The following is a 16,992-nucleotide window of genomic DNA, read 5'->3' on the forward strand; positions in this document are numbered from 1 at the left end:
ACTGAGGTAGAGTTATAAGGAATCCACTTCAAATACCACTACTTTAAATGATAGTCTTCTTTTATCATTCAAGTCATATTATATTGTTGCCTAGAAAATATAGACTTTTTCATAGATTCAAATGTCTTATACCAAATTTGTTTTTGTTTTGTTTTTTCTTTAATAAGCTGTGAAGGGAGTGGAGTTGAGGAACGAATGGTTGTTAGAAATTTCCTTTGAGTGATTTCTTACTACCTTAACTTCTAACCTGAGCATGAAAATAACTAGAGAAAAATGACTAATCTTTTTCTGTGTGAACTTTATATTGCTGTCCACAGCAGCTTTCCTTCTAAATTAAGTGTTCTCTTTTAACTCTGACCTTGAAAGCTCAATCTAAATGTCCTAAAAAATAGTGGCTTCAAGAACTAGAATTTGTGCACTCTGTTAGATCTTCAATGTCTTTTAGGTCTAAGACTAAAAGTATTTTAAAGCTTTATACTCAGCTGGCCACAATTCTGACTAAAGCAAAATTGAATTATTGCACCACATAATGAAGATAACAAGGAAGGGATATCTGTGCATTGCTCTTATAGATTTGTTGACAGTGCCAGCATTTGAGAAAAGTTTCTAGCCTTAGAATCACAGGATTTTCAAAGTACAAAAACTTTAAAATCATTGATTCCTTAGAAGTAGTAAGTGATATGCTGACACAGCTAGTAAATGTCACAAACTGTGATTGCCTTAGGTCTTATTTTCGTACTCTTTCTTCCATGCAAATGACCCTTAACTTTTTGTTGTTGTTGTTCTTGGACTCCCTTGTGAATATAAGGAAAATAACAAACCCAATTCCTAAATATAAACATATTATATATAACATATATAACATGTTATACATATATATGTTATACATGTTATATATGTTATGTATTATATATTATATATGTATATTTATACATATATTAGAGTTTGCATAAATCACCTGGCTGAGAATCTCAATTAACTTGTCCATGGATCCAGTTTGAAAATGAGACACCTCCTTTCTTCAAAATGCCAGTGAAAGAGCAGAATATTGTAAATTCAGTCTATTTTTAGTGAGATATATGGTGCTATGATGTCAAAGACACCTTATTTTTCTTCATTAGAGAAAAGTGATATATATTCTTGGTGACCAAATCTTATATGGCCACAGGAATTAGGGAAGCAGTGCTGCATACAAGGTAAGCAGTCCAGGAATATGATAATAGAGTTAGTTAATAGTATTATGACCAAATTTAACATATACCCAGCTATATTATCTTAAAATTCTAACAAGTTATTCTAAGAAAAAAGAAAGAAACAAAGAAAGATAGAAAAGAAAGAAGGAAAGAGCAAGCAAGTATGGCATAACTTTTCAACAGATAAGTTTTAAAAATAGTTACAAAACCCTTGAATTCTAGAACATAACTTTGCAAACTAAATTTGATGATCTTTTAATAAACTGACTATGAAGGAAGTCATCAAATCAGAAGTACAAGTCTGGTAAAAGATGACCAGGCAACAGTAAGTGATGATCACATTATATTAGGAAGAATACAAACAAAATCATGGAAAATATAAATAAAAATTAAAATTGAACAAATATTTAAAACCATAATTCAAGAAAACTTCCCTGAATTAAAGGACAATTTTAACTATAAATTAAAAAGGCACAACATGTACCCAGGAATATTTATTCAGAATTCTTAACAGTGAAATTTATTATAGTAAAATCATTAGACTTTGGTTAAAGGAAGAAATTTTTGGACCATTGGATGAAAATAAGTCACTTATAAGGAAAATAAATCAGGTTGGCATTATACTTCTCCCCAGCAACATTCAGTGTTAGTCCACAGTGAAGTAACATCTCCAGGATATTTAAGAGAAGAGAGAAGAACCAAGGCTTTTATATCCAGCCAAGTTATTTGTTACATGTAGCACTGCATACTGTTTTAAATAGGAGACAACTCAGGACTTATTATTCACAGGAGACTGGCCTGAGAAAACTGGAGGACAAGTTCTTACAACACTTTAAATATTTCACTCCACTCTCTCCTTGCTCCTATTTTTTTTTTTTTCCTCCTGGCTTCTTTCAAGATTTTTGTTGTTTTGTGTTTTGTACAGTGTGAATATGATATTCCCCGGTAAAGATTTTTTGGTATTTACATTGCTTAGTGTTTGCTAAGTGTCCTGAATCTGTGGTTTGGTGTCATTAGTTTTGGAAATTTTTCAGTCATTATTGTTTTCAACATTTATTCTGTTCCTTTGCATATGTTAAATCATACTTACATCCAAAGTGATCAGTTTTGCTTCCGAATTTGGTTTGTTAGTATTTTCTCTCCTGATTCAGTCTTGGTAAGTTATATGTTTCTGAGAATTTTTCCATTTCTGCTAACTGTTCAACCTGTTAGTTGGTAGTTGTTCATAGAGTTATTTTATGATTCTTTGAATTTCTGTGGTAACCATTGTAATGTGTCCTTTATCACTTACAATTTTGTTGATTTGAGTCCTCTCTCTTTTTTATTTTGGCTAGTCTAGCTAACAACTTGGTAATTTACTTCAGCTTTTCAGAGAACTAATTCTTAATTTGGTTAATCATTTCTATTGTTTCCCTCGTCTCTATTTCATTCATTTCTGCTCTAATTTTTATTATTACTTTTGTCTGCTAACTCTGGGCTCAGTTTGTTTTTCTTTTTTTAATTCCTTAAAGCACAGATAGTTTGTTTATATTTCGTCTTTCTTGTTTCCTGATGTATTTATTGCTATTAATTTCTATCTTAAAATAGCTTTTGCTGCATTCCACAAGTTCTGGGATGTTGTGTTTCCATTTTCATTTGCCTTAAAAAACTTTTTATTTCATTTCTAATTTATTTTTTTGGTCCATTGATTGTTCAGGAAGAGTGTTGTTTAATTTTTGTGTTCATGAATTTTCTAATTTTCCTCATTATTGGTTTCTAATTTCATGCCATGTGGTTAAAGAAGATACTTGATATGATTACAATCTTCCTGAATTTGCTAAGACTTGTTTTGTGGTCTAACATATGGTCTAGCCTAGGAAACATTCCATGTGCACTTAAGAAGAATGTGCATTCTACTGTTATTGAATACATCGTTCTGTATATATCTGTTAGGTCTATTTGGCCTATAGTGTTGTTCAAGTCCACCATTTATTGATTCTCTGCATGATTTATCCATTTTGAGAGATAGTCTTTAACTATTATTGTATTACTATTTATTTCTCCTTGTAGCTTTGTTAGCTTTTGCTTTCTATAGTTAGGTGCCTCAATGTTGGGTGCATAAATATTTCCAATTTTTCTATCTTCTGGATATATTCATCCCTTTATCATTATATAAGGGCTTTGTCCCTTTTTACCATTTTAAAAGTCTATTTTGTCTGATATATATATATAAATATATAATATTTATATATATAATATAATATATATATTTATATGTATATTTATTTATATATATAAATATATTATATTATATTATATTATATTATATATATATATATATATACAAAACAACAAAAATCTTGAAAGAAGCCAGGAGGAAAAAAAAAAAATAGGAGCAAGAGGAGAGTGGAGTGAAATATTTAAAGTGTTGTAAGAACTTGTCCTCCAGTTTTCTCAGGCCAGTCTCCTATGAATAATAAGTCCTGAGTTGTCTCCTATTTAAAACAGTATGCAGTGTTACATGTAACAATATATATTATATATATATTATATTTATATAATATATTATATTATTATAAATATAATATATATATTTATATATATATAAACTACTTCTGCCTTTTTTGATTACCATTTGATTGAAATGTCTTTTTCCATTGCTTTATTCTCAGTCTTTAATTTTAAAGCTAAAATTACTCTCTTGTAGGCAGTATATTGTTAGATATTATTTTTGATCAATTCAGCCTTTCTATGTTTTTAATTAGAGAATTTAATCCATTTACATTTAAATAAATTATTGGTTGGTAAGAAGATGGGTAGCAGATGGGGCTATGAATTGTTTCCTTTCCTGGCGCTGAGCAGGGACTATATAGCTCACTGCTTAGAGACTTAGGCCATAGTGTGAAGTGAATGCTCTGGTCAGGTGAGGCTACCACTTTTGCTCTGCAGACCAAATAACCATGGGCTGTGCTCCCTGTTTGAGTGCCATTGTACCTAGGGCTATTGAATGGCCTATGCAGCTTTCTGTTTCTATTGAAACAGATAAAATCATTTAAAACAGCTTCTAAAACCAATTTTAGAGCCTTTAAAACATATGTGTAATACAAATTTGCACAGCAACATAAAGTTATTTCCCAAAATGTGTCTACTAAAAATCAGTGGTGCAAGATGTTAACATGTTTAATTTGAAGTGTGTAACATAAGAGGGAATTTTTGGTTAAATGTTTGGAATAACATCATCAAATATTTTTTTTCTACTTCTTTTACTATTCAGAGACTTTATTATTTTATTTTAAAGAGAGAGCTAGCTAATAGATCATTTTCCAAACTTATTTTATCATGGGACCCATCTTAGGAGTCTCATAAAAATTTTGAACTTGTAACATAAGAAAATTAGAACCATCTGAGGAAACTCCCAATAGCATTTATTCCAGGTGATCAGTTATTATCTGGCTCAATTTAGTGTAGACCATCTGAGAATAGTATTACAAATTGAATGTAAAATATGAAGTACCTGCAAGGATAATGTGGACTGCTTAGAACATTTATTATAAATAGGGGACATTTGTAGATAGCACCAATGTATAACAGGTGATAGCCAGGTGTCAAAAACAATTTACAGAATAGTTTGCAGCTTACAAGCTCTGGTTTTAGATGACATTTCTATTGACACTTTCTATTTTCTATAACGTTTCTGTGGGCTGACAGAAGATAGCTCTTACTTAGAAAGGCAAAGATTTCTGCCCCCTGGAGTGTCTAAGGTGTTAAACCTATTATGTTCAATTCAAGTGTTAGATTTTTAAAAGTACTATTCAGGATAACCTTGGGAGGCATTCACTCCACTCCTAAGGTAAAGCCTAAAGCCTCTGTTGTGGAAGAGAGAAATGAAAGAAACATTTTAGATATCTCCATGGATAACCTAATACTTTTAACTGTATATTCCTTTTTAGGTGTCCTGGGCCTGAAGAAGGGGGATATAAGGTTTCGTCTGTTCTAAATGAAGATTTGATAATATTTGTGCCTATAGGTATTGATGACTTTGTATCATACATTAGACTTAAGACTGCATGTCATTTAATAGTTTCAACTTTTCAGAACACCTGAGTTTACCTATCTATCTACATACCTACCTACCTACCACCTTTCTTTTATTATCAACACAATCTCTGTTATCAGAAAAGGAAAAAAAAAAAAAAAACAAGGCCATGTATTATTACACACTTAACATAAATTTTTCTTTGTCTCTCTGTCTCTGTCTTTGTCTCTCTCTGTCTCTCACACACACACATACACACAGAGACTTTTTATTTAATTAATGCTGCTCTTGAACACTCATATTTATTTTGTAAGGCTTATGATACATGATAAAATACTCAATTGTGAAACTGGTCAATTTTGACATTATTTGTGTTAAAACTCCATCCACTGAAAGTAAGTGATATAACATGTATTTGGACATGGAGTTGGGGGTTAAACTCATAAATTTTCTTTCTAAAGATGAGTGAACATTGAGATACAACCTCTAGTTTTAGTAGTATCCTCACAGGTCAAAACCGATGTATATTATTAATATACATTATTAATTTCTGTCTGTAGTATTCCTACTATTACCCTTTGGGTAATATCAAACCCAATAGCTTGATTATGATCTTTTTATCTTCTCCTTTGATTTCTTAACTTCTATAAAAATTAATAGCAATGCTGAGAAGAAATAAAAATTAAAAGGAGTTGGAGGAGAAACAACATGTATAGAAATCTAAAAATTTACTTCATTCCCAATAACTATCAGTTTACTCTGAATAACATACATAATTTAATATTATTTAATAATATTCAAAATTTACTTAAAACTTAACATAAATATTAACCATTGCTATCTTAACAATTGCTAACAATAGATTTATAATTAAAATTACAATTAATAAATTGAAGTTACAGGTGGAGGCAGCAAATTCACCATTAGCCTCTAATAAACTTTTGTGTTGAATTATAAAGCATGAAAAATATATTACTTTTTAACATCAATTCTTTAAAAAAAAACAATTAAAATAGGTAAACTACTAGGAAAATTATTCAAGGAATAAGAGAAAGAAGGCAAAAATAACCAAAATTTGGTATGAAGAAAAGGAAATGACTAGCAGAACAGACACTTGAACCACGTTATAGCACTAAGTTTGCAAACCGAGATAAAATGGCAATTTTCCAAAAGAAAAACATCTGTAGGTAGTGGCCAAAGAAAAGATATGAAACTGAATAACTTCGATTTTTAGAGAAATTGGCAAAATGATCTGCTAAAATCTTTATTTCCAAGCAATAGCTTTCAGATAATAGTGGCCATGTGACCCTTTTCTCCTTAATGAAATGTAAGAGTAAGTTTGGTGAGTTATATATTCTGTTGGTTTGGAAAAATGTATAACGTGTTTCTACCATTATAGTGTTATACAGAACAGATTCCTCTGTACTTCAACTATTCATTGCTCCCTTCTCCCTAAACCTTAACAACTGATCTTTTTACTGTCTCTATAATTTTGCCTTTTTAGAATGTCATATAGTTGAAATCATACAGTATGTAGCATTCTCAGGTGGGCTTCTTTTATTTAGTAATATATTTTTAGGTTTCCTCCATGTCTTTTTAAGACTTGACAACTAATTCCTTTGTAGTATTGAATAATAATTCACTGTTTGGATATACCACAGTTTATCCATTCATGAACAGAAGGACATCTTGATTACTTACAAGTTTTCACAATTATGATTAAATCTGCTACAAATATCCATGTGTATGTTTTTATGTGAACATAGTTTCCAGCTCCTTTGGATAAATATCAAGACGTGTGACCAAAACAAAAATAATAATAATACATTAAAAAAAAACACCTTTAAAAGAAAAAAAAAAAAAAAAACAATGAAGTAAAAGGCCTGTACTCTGAAAACTATTAAATATTGATGAAAGAAATTGACGATCACACGAACAAATGAAAAATATTCCAAACTTATGGACTAGAAGAACCAATATTATTAAAAGGTTCATACTACCCAAACCAATCTATAGACTTAGTGTTATTCCTATCAAAATACCAAGAACATTTTTCACAGAACTAGAACAAATAATTCTAAAATTTGTATGGAACAACAAAAGACCTTGGATTGCCAAAGCAATCTTGAAAAAAAGAAGAACAAAGCTGTAGCTATCATAATACCAGATTTCAAAATATACTGCAAAGCTATAGTAATCAAAACAGTATGGCACTGACACAAAAATAGACCAAGATGGTGGTTGCTAGAGAGGAGTTGGGGGGATGGGTGTAATAGTTGATTAATAGTATACTTTTTAGTACTCTTTAGTATACTTTAATAGTATAGTATGATAAGCACTGAGTAATGTATATAATTGTTCAATCATTATATTGTATACCTGTTAACTATACTGCAAGTAAAATAAAAAATAAAAAGAATTTTTAAATAAAAAAATAAAAATTTGTTGTTAATTCTCCAATATTTTGATTTTTTTCCAGTTATCATGTTGATTACTAATTTAATTCCATGTGGTATGAGAGCAGACATTCTATGATCTCTATTCTTTTAAATTTGATAAGATGTGTTTTATGGCTCAAAATGCAGGCTATTTTGGTGAATGCTCCAGGTGAGCTTAAGAAGAATGTGTATTCTAGTATTACTGGATGAAGTGATCTATAGATGTCAATTATATCCGGTTAATTAATGGTGATGTTAAATTCAACCATGTCCTTATTGATTTTCTGCCTGCTGGATCTGTCCCTTCCTGATAGAAAGGCATGGAAACTGCCAACCATGATAATAGATTCATTTATTTCTTTTTTGCGATTCTATAATTTTTGCATCACTTATTTTGACTCTAAATAAATAAATATAATTTATTTATTTATTTGAGAGAGAGAGAGTAGGAGGAGGGGGAAAGGGAAAGAGAAAGAATCTTCAAGCAGACTCCCCCCTGAGTATGGAGCTGGATCCCACAACCCATGAGATCATAACCTGAGTCAAAAACAAGAGTTGGATGCTCATTTAATTATGCCACCCAGGTGCCCCAAATATCCTCAAATTTTTATTTGTCTGAAAATGTCTTTAATTTTCCTTCACTTTTGATGAATAATTTTGCAGGGTACAGAACTCTAAATTTGTAGGATTTTTTTTTTTTTCTTAACACTAAATATTTCAATACATTCTTTTCTTGCTTGCCTGGTTTCTGAGAAGAAGTTGGATACACTTTTCAGTTTTAGAATTTATAATTTTTTATAGTTTCCATTTCTCTGCATTGGTTCTCTATTCACTCATTGATATCATATTTCCTTTTAATTCCTTGAACACACTTTTATTTCATTAGTTGATTATATTTGTAATAGCTACTTTAAAGCTTCTTCAGCTAAATCCAACATTTGGGGCACTGCAGAATTTCTGATGACTGCTTTTCACCTTGACTATGGGTAGCACTTTCTCATTTCTTTGAATATTTTGTAATATTTAATTGCATGCTGCAGATTTTGGATAACATGTGTTAAGTCTTTAGACTATTATCTTCTTCTGAAGAGTGTTTCATTTTATATTAGTATGAAATGCAATTATTAGTTATCACCTGAACTTGTTTACACTTGAATTTTCACCTTTTTAGAGCTAATCTGCAAAAACTTCATTGGGATGCCCAAACCCTATTTGGTGTAGAATTATAGCAAGTGATAACAATCTTACCTTTTTTCTATGGAGACAAATACTGTAGTTTGAAGCATCCAAAGAAATTGAGAATTGAGGCACAGAATCCCAAAGAGGAGGAAACTACTTGGGAAATGAGGTTCTGAATTTGTTTGCAACCTCCTCCTAACTACAACTCTAAACCTGCAAGCCCAGGGTATAACTGTAGTAATCCCACCAGAAGACAACAGCCAGAGGTTAAAGAGCTGAGCCAACATTTTAGCAGCCATTCAGTGAAGAGAGAAAGAGGTTGGAGTTCAAGTCCTGTCAAGAAGACCAACATCGTAACCTTGTCTTGGGGATCCCCAAAAGCCTAAAATAGAATAGCCTGTAAAAATACCCAAAAGAACATTCAGCAAGATGATGGTGATTTGCTTGCTTGCTGCCTGTCAGAAGAAAGAGTAACCCTCTTAGAAGGAAAATAACATCTTCCTATATTTCTTAATCTACAATGTCTAACATCTATGGAGGGTTCAAGATGATGGCATAGGAAGGTGCTGAACTCACCTCCTCCTGTGTACACAACAAATATACATCTACATACAGAACAGTTCCCTTCCAAAAGAACTGAGAACTAGATGAACACCTTCTCTGCAACAAAAGATAGAAGGACTATACTAAGATGAATAGGAGGGGCGGAGACATGCTCTAACCAAAAACCATATCCCTGGTGCAGTAACCCACAATCAAGAAGGATCTCAAACAAATTTTTAAAAACCAGAGCTTTTTCCTAAGGAGCAAGAGATTTGTTCACCACACCAGGCATCCCAACTCTCAGATCCTGCACCAGAAAGATGAGCACTCATTATGTCTGACTTTGAAAACCAGCAGAGGGGATCCCTGGGTGGCTCAGTGGTTTAGCACCTGCTTTCGGTCCAGGGTGTGATCCTGGAGTCCTGGGATCGAGTTCCACATCAGACTTCTTGCGTGGAGCCTGCTTCTCCTCTGTCTGTGTCTTTGCTTCTCTCTCTCTATCTGTGTCTCACATGAATAAATAAATAAAATCTTAAAAAAAAAGAAAAGAAAAGAAAAAGAAAACCAGCAGGGATTACCCTTAGGGGAAACAGAACTGTAGGAAACACAGATTTCACAATGCCTAGTGTCTAATAAAATGATCAATCATACTAAAATCCAGGATAAAATGACCAAAACCAATAGAAAAAATATTTAGCTATAGAAACAAATCCAACAGATATTAGATTTTCAAACAGAGAGTTCAAAATAACTGATTTTTAAAATAAATAAATAAAACAATAAAATAAAAAGTGACTATGATTAATATTAATATATTCAAAAATAGTGGAAAAGTTTGAATATTTCTATAGATTTCTGGAACCTGTGACTAAAAATTGCAAGAACTAAATTAAGGAGTCAATATTTGGGTTTAAGAGCAGATTAGACCCATTGGAACAAAGGATTCATTCAGTCTTTCAACTGAAACACAGCTCAGTAGAAAGTATCTACTTTGAAGAACAAAGAGGGGAAAAACGATGAAAAGAGTATAAGAAATATGTGAATTATGGTGAAAAGATCTAAAGTCTGTTTAGACTCTTAGAAGGAGAGCAGAGAATGATACACAAGCCATGTTTGAAAATATGGTAGTTGAAAATTTTCCAAAAATTCCTAAAAGACCTAGAAACACTGATTGAGGAAGCTCTAAAAGTCTTATTGCACCTGTAAGGAAGTGATGTAATTGATTATAGGCAAGTATACACAAATGTCTTGAAAATAAAATTGAGGTTCTCTAACCTACCTTGGAAGTTAACTAAAACTATAGAGGAGAAAGTTTTGGCTTCATTCATAAAATGAAGCCAAATTAGAAATTATTAAAACATGGTATGAATAAATCAACAAAAACTCATTGAGTCTCAATGATATGAGTATGAGTAGATTTGAATATAGTACATACAACAAACACAGTATTTGCACTTTAACTCAAATTATGTTTAAGTTTTCACAATAATTTAATAAGTATACATTGATTTAATAGGAATGAACACAGTGATACAGATGGTGAGATGTAAGTTGTCTTAAAAGGACAGAACTGCAATGCATGAAAAAGGCATTTTTGTTCCACAATGAAGAAAATCTTTGAATTTTTAATTTTCAAACTTAGCTTTGCAAAATCCTGAGATTTCTTGAAGATATTTCAGAGATTTCCTGATGAGGGTTAGGCTGAGTATTTTCATATAATCTAGAAAAAGGAATTTGAACTAAAGTAAATTTTATCACTTAATAAAGAAAAAGAACTTTTGGTAGCTATCAGTTGACAAGTAGAAAAAGTTTTAGGGAAAGCAAAGACTCTGGATAAAGGATTTGGCAAAGGTTCATTATAGCGAATATACCCCACCAATGTGGTAATAGACTGGGTTCATTGAAAAAGATGGCCATTGAGAAATTAACTGTGTTGAGACTACCAAAGTGGTTTTGAGAAAGCTGATACACATTATTAAGATGTTTTAAATTCTGTACTGTATTATACCCTCTTGCCCTTTTGCCCCAAACCATTAGTAAAAGTCCATTTTATACAAGATTATGTTGGTGGTCCCTTGGTAAATAAAGGAGAAATTAAATTCAAACATCTTTGGAAGTAACATGCTATAGAAAGAGTTCAGAAGTCACAAAAAGCAATAGGATAGTGGAGTTGAGAATTGAGGCCTGAGAGCAAGAATTTAAAAATAATAATTAATGAATAAAATCCCCATGACCTGCACCCACATATCTTCAGTAGTTTGGACAAGCGTTAAACTCCTCATAGTACAAAAATGTACTCAGCCATTAAAAGGATAGATACTTATAGAAGGTTGTGGAATGGGGAAAACTTAAATTATAATTCCAACATTTAGTACACTTGTCAGGTAAGACATAATTTCAAGAGGGCAGAACATTTATCTTTTAGCATATTAAAATGATTTTAAGTTCAAGTCTTTTCAAATATTCAGCTATAATAAAGTTATCTCTATATATGGGTTTTCTGACCTGCTGAAGGAAGTTAGGCATTCTCTGCTCTGGGTGGGCTTTGTGACTCAGGTCATCATTTCTTATCATTTCTACAAAGTTTAGAAAGTTTATAGACATTATAGGAAGTTTATAAAAGATAATATTTCCTAATCCCTCATGCATTATAATCTAAAATCATTTTTTATTTTCATCTAAATTCTGAGTTTTTAAAGAGTGATATATATTACCTTATATTAATTGCCTAAATTGTGACCATTGGGAAGATTTGTTGATGATGGGATTTCTTGGAGTGCAAGATTGTGTTTATCTTGGATCCTAGCATCTAAAGCAGAGTCTCATGTGTTGACTTTACCATATAAATAGGAATCCAATGACACAAGAAAAGGACAGATCCAGGTTTTATGGAGCCTAAATCTTATTGAATGTAGGAGGTTGTCTTTAAAAGAAAACTTTAAATTACCAATGCAAAACTAAGAAGAGGGATTTGAGAATTCAGTCCCTAAGCTTGCTCTTCATTAGCTTCATGGGAAAACTGCTTCTAATATAAATGTTACTTTTTCTCTTTTAGTATAATTTATATCTTTTTCCATTTTGCTTTACTTACTATTTAATTCTCATGCATCATAGCTTATTTTAGTTTTTAAAATATATTGTTATTTTTTTCTTCTGTCTGGGGAACAAAAACTAAACAGTTTTTCTCATACTAAAAGTCATAGAACAGAGCAAGTTTTGGGTAAAATGGATTAATTATATTTTCAGAGGTGATATCTCTAATCAAAGAACTATGTTTCTATGTCCAAATCTAATGTCATCTTTTCAATAAATACCACATACTTTTCTATATTAGATATCTGTATTTAAAAATGATTCCTCTCTCGGAGAAGGACAAACATTATATGTTCTCATTCATTTGGGGAATATAAATAATAGTGAAAGGGAATATAAGGGAAGGGGGAAGAAATGTGTGGGAAATATCAGAAAGGGAGACAGAACGTAAAGACTGCTAACTCTGGGAAACGAACTAGGGGTGTTGGAAGGGGAGGAGGGCGGGGGGTGGGAGTGAATGGGTGACGGGCACTGGGGGTTATTCTGTATGTTAGTAAATTGAACACCAATAAAAAAAAAAAAAAAAAAAAAAATGATTCCTCTCTTAAGACCACATGATGGCAATATAACGCCAATGACTAGTTTCATTTTTAGGCCCCTACATCCAAGGTGATGCTGAAAGGACGTCTAATTTCCATTCTCTCAGATATGAAGAGCCTACCTGTCAAATAATTTGCCAGCATTTTGCTTTTAGGGTTTTATTTATTTATTTTACTTTACCATAGTTTATAACATATCAGGATTTTTTAATTATATTTTTTATATTTCTTTTTTTATTTTTTAAAAATTGTGTTGTCTTAGGCAAACTTGCACAGGGTAAACCAGTCTGGAATCCAGGACTTTCATTATGACAAAAGATATTCATTAGAATATGTGACTATGGAAACACAAAGATGGTAAGAATCATTCTTACTTAGTCTCCCTCTCCCCAGACTCCATGTAGAGTTTCTTCCCCAGTCATTATCCAGAGTGTATTTTGAACAATTAGGAAGCAAAAAGGAACTAATGATGTGAGGGATCAGAGAAACATTAGCCACAGAAAGAACTGTAAATTTGAAAGTGACAAGTGCTGTGAAGGAAAGTACAAGGTATATTGAGATCCTATGAAGGATCTAGGAAGGTTAGCCAGATGTCAGTTGCTTAAAGCAATGCTGATTATGCTGAAATTAGACAGAACTAACCAGCTGAAGTTCAATGTGGAAAAAAGAGGAAAAGTAGAATAATAGAACATAAAAAGTTCTGAAGTTAGACTAGGCCTACATTGATAAAGGTTTAAGAAACTATGATCTGTGGTAGGTTGACACCTCTTCAAAATAATGGCCAAGTTACCACAACTTTGTAACTTCTAGTACTAAGAAAAAACATGTACAATGGTTTGTAGGCCTCCTTGGATTTTGGAAGAAGCATATTCTAAAACTGGGAACTCTGATAAAGCTAACTTTGATTGGGTCCCAGAGCAAGAAAGTGTCTCAGCAGTTCCAAGTTGTAGTTTAGGAAACGTTCCTCTTTGACCATTTGACCCAGCAGACTCCATGATACAAAAGGTATCTATGGTAAAGTTACCATTTTGAGTTCTAATATTGAAAGTTCTAGTGCAGATCATTTGTGTTTGGGGCAAGATCATGCCATCTGCAACCCAGTAGTTTTTTTAGCATTATGTTAGATCCTAGTAGAAACAGAGTGTCTGACCATCAGACATTAAATAAATAACTATGTGGCCAGAATATCTAATTATGAGCAAGAAATATGAGTCTCAATGATATGAGTCTCATTGATATGAGTCACTATTAGATCCCCCAAATCAAACAGGCTCAGCATCATCTCAGAGTAAAATGGAAGTAGTACCTCTGTGATCAGGTTCAAGAACGTCCAAGGTTTGCTGAGTGAATACACAGCCAAGTCCCTCATGACACATAGCTCTATTACATCAATGCATCCATACCTCTCACTTGGCATAATTAATCTATGGTCTCATGGGAGTTTCTTATGACTAGTTTCTTGGGGAGAAAAATCTCAAGTTGGTGCACAAATTGAATGACTTGTCATGTAGGTCAAGAAGAAAATTGCACTATGACACCACTGCTACTATAGGGACTTTTTGGAGGGTACATGAAATACACTCCAGGTAAAATCCTCCCTGGGTACAGTTTTGGATAGTGCTTCCAGTATTCTCATTTGTGTGCAGATAGAGGGGACACAATGTAAGAATTTACATAGACATATGAGTACTGGGAATGTCTTAATTAGTAGGTCAGAGTCCTGGGATGAGCAAGATTGGAAGATCAAATATAAGAATATTTGAGGAAGAGGCATGTGTAACGGTACTGTGGGAATTGGGACAAACCTGTGGATGCCAATCAAAGGACATCCAAAGAGGTACTAAATAACCAAATAGGATGTCTTCACCTATAATGCCAGCTCTCCTGTGACTCAGCCATCCTGGCCCAATCTTGGGCTCATGAATGAAATAAACACAGCAGCAGAGAGGCTATGCCAACATGATGGGGTCCCTCTCACCCTTATCTCTTCCTCCCACTCAAGCTGATCTAGCTGTTTCTGCTGCTGAATGTCTGACCTATCAGCTAAATATGCCAATGCTGAACCCCCAGTATACCACAATTCCTCAGGGAGATCTACTAGACACTAAGTGGGAAGTTGATTACCTCATATTCTTCAATTCTAGAGAGAGCATCAATTCATACTGGCTGGAATTGTCTTATATTTCAGATATAGATTTTTCTTTCTTCTCTCCAATTCTTCAGCCAGTTTTACTCTCTAAGTACTCAGGGGATATCTAATCTACCATGAGGGGATCTAGCATAACATTGCCTCTGACCAAAGGATTAGCTTTTAAGCAAAAGAGTCATGGCAGTGCACCATAAACATAGTATCCTAGTTCTACTACATACTGTTTATACCATGTGCTGGTTCTGTCACTTATCATACCTACCCATAACCTGCCAGACTTACAGGGTAATGGAACACCTTTCTAAAAATGTAGCTGAGATGCCAACTTGGAGATAACATCCTGTCTGGATGGTGCACTTTCTTTCACTATTTGGTAACTGCCTTAAGCCCATGACAATTACATGGTATTATCTCAAGTAGTAGAACATATTAGTTCTGAAAAACAGGGATGAAAGCAGAAATGGCCCTGTCATGTTACTCACAATTTTTGCTTGGTATTCCAGAATTTTAGGTTCTGTAATTCTATGGTTCTGGGGACTGCCTCCACCAAGAAACATAACTAAAGTCATTTTAGAGTCCTTATATTAGACCAGTGGGCAGGAAAGGAAAGCGCTATTCTGACAGGGCTAATTGAACTTGATCATCATGAAGCAGTAAGGCAGAGGAATATATTTGGAATTCACATTATCCACTTGAATATTCCCATGTTCAGTTGTAACCGTAAGTGGACAAATACAGCAACTATATCCAGGTAAGGGCATTGAAATCAGAAACTCAGAACCTTTTGGGGTGAGACTCAGCTCAACCCATCAGCCAAGTCATTGTAGAGAAGGACAAGTAATTTTCCCGCACTCTTTCAGGTTCTTGGTTGAATATACCTCCCCACAGAATAATGGGGAGAAAAAAATTACATGCATACCTACAGGAGCCCCACAAAGATATAATATTCAGAAGGCAGCCAGATAATTGAGACTTAAATACCATCCTAAGCTAAGAAAACGGATGGAGCTCTAGCCTTCAAAGAGAGGAAGACAACTCATGATAGAGTAGAGGAAGTATTTGATAAACAAAAATTAAAAAGTTATCTCTAGTAATTGTTCTTCTTTGGGTATAGGCCTCCGTTTAATGTCAATTTCCTTTATAAATGTAGATTTCCCTCACAAATAGGTAACTTCTATTCTGTTTTCAGAGCTTCTCCTGTATTTCCAGTTTCTTAAAAAAACAGCTCAAAATAATCTTTATACCAAAGCAGCATATTTTGGGGTGGCATTGTCTGCTGCTTTTCATGACCCAAACTAGCAGACCTCCCAGGCAAAGGGTAGGAGAATTCTATAGGCATGACCATAAAGTATGGAATCATGGCAAATATAAATAATTTATTTATAATATGTGGTATGTTGAGTATTATATGTTATGCTCTGTGAGTTTTCACTTGTTAACAATGTAAAATTTTCATCAATCCCTGTACATGTACTGTGTTGCTTCTCTGATTTTCATTAAAAGAAAAGATTTGCTCTTTTAACATACCAAAGATATAAATAAGGTGATTCAATCCATAAAGGAGAAACAAAATCCTTATGTTACCAGGTTTTGTGACCACCATGTAGCATGGATGGTAGAGATTGGAGATGATCATTATCAGTGATAGCCTTAGAACTAGATGCAGCTGTTGGTCCTATAGTTTCGTTGACTAACCTGTTCTTGTAGATATCCCTAGAAATTATGACCAAGCAGTTAAAACCTGTGCTTAAAAGGAATATATTTAACATAAGAAGCAAACAAGTCTGGGTGGTACAAAGGATAGCCTGTGGTGGAGGTTATTGATACTCTACTTAGATACCCT

At 33.0% G+C, this 16,992-nt stretch overlaps 1 protein-coding gene across 8 annotated transcripts in view; it reads left to right on the plus strand.

Moving 5' to 3' along the window:
* Window positions 1-16,992, plus strand: part of LOC144303998 (peptidyl-prolyl cis-trans isomerase NIMA-interacting 4-like) — a 139,136-nt gene that overhangs the window by 86,544 nt on the left and 35,600 nt on the right. Inside the window, exon 4 of one of the 8 annotated variants that reach the window (XR_013370971.1) lies at window positions 5,123-7,078. The exons of the other annotated variants lie outside the window; for them this stretch is intronic. The gene's annotated coding sequence lies outside the window, so the exon portion shown is untranslated. Of the gene's footprint in view, window positions 1-5,122; window positions 7,079-16,992 lie in introns of those variants that run through there. 8 annotated transcript variants of the gene reach the window in all.

The sequence above is a fragment of the Canis aureus genome, chromosome 33 (assembly GCF_053574225.1).
Source record: "Canis aureus isolate CA01 chromosome 33, VMU_Caureus_v.1.0, whole genome shotgun sequence".
NCBI lineage: Eukaryota > Metazoa > Chordata > Mammalia > Carnivora > Canidae > Canis > Canis aureus.